The 551-nt window shown below is 44.8% G+C and overlaps 1 non-coding gene across 1 annotated transcript; it reads right to left on the bottom strand.

The window, feature by feature from the left end:
* Positions 1-478: 478 nt before the first annotated feature.
* On the bottom strand, positions 479-551 carry TRNAK-CUU. Its single transcript has one exon. It is a non-coding gene; the product is annotated as a tRNA-Lys (tRNA).

Below are 551 nucleotides of genomic sequence, written 5' to 3'. Positions count from 1 at the left end.
CCTCCGCAGAGACCTCCTCCCCGCCGCTCTGCCTGCACAGCAACACCTGGGCGTGCTGTTCTGCTGGGTGTGCGGCGCTGCGTCCTGTTGACTCTGCCTCGTGACCGATGGCGCTGAGCATGTGCTGTGGGCCGTTAGTTTATATTCTAAATAAAATGTCTGTTTGTGTCTCTTTCCTACTTTTTACCTGTGTTGTCTGTCTTCAAGGGCCCTTTATGTATGTTGGATGAGCTGTCGTCAGATCTCTGTCTTTGGTCCGTCTGACTTGGGTTTCCATTTTCACAACAGCCTTGGAAGACCAGAAGCATTTCATCCTGATGAAATCTGATTTAATAGTTTTTTTCTTTTATGATTTATACTTTCTGTGTCACATCTAAGAAAGCTTTGCCTACCCCAGGGTTGTGACGATTTTCTCCTATTTTTTTTCTAAAACTTTTATAGTTTTAACTTAAAAAAAATTTTTTTTTCGTAATCTCTGCTCCCAGCGTGGGGCTCGAACTCACAATCCTGAGATCAAGAGTTTCATGCTCTACCAACTGAGCCAGCCAGGT

Source organism: Suricata suricatta, chromosome 17, assembly GCF_006229205.1.
Source record: "Suricata suricatta isolate VVHF042 chromosome 17, meerkat_22Aug2017_6uvM2_HiC, whole genome shotgun sequence".
Classification (NCBI taxonomy): Eukaryota; Metazoa; Chordata; class Mammalia; order Carnivora; family Herpestidae; genus Suricata; species Suricata suricatta.
Note: the sequence above shows the minus strand (reverse complement) of the source record. Positions and strands in the feature narration are given on the sequence as shown.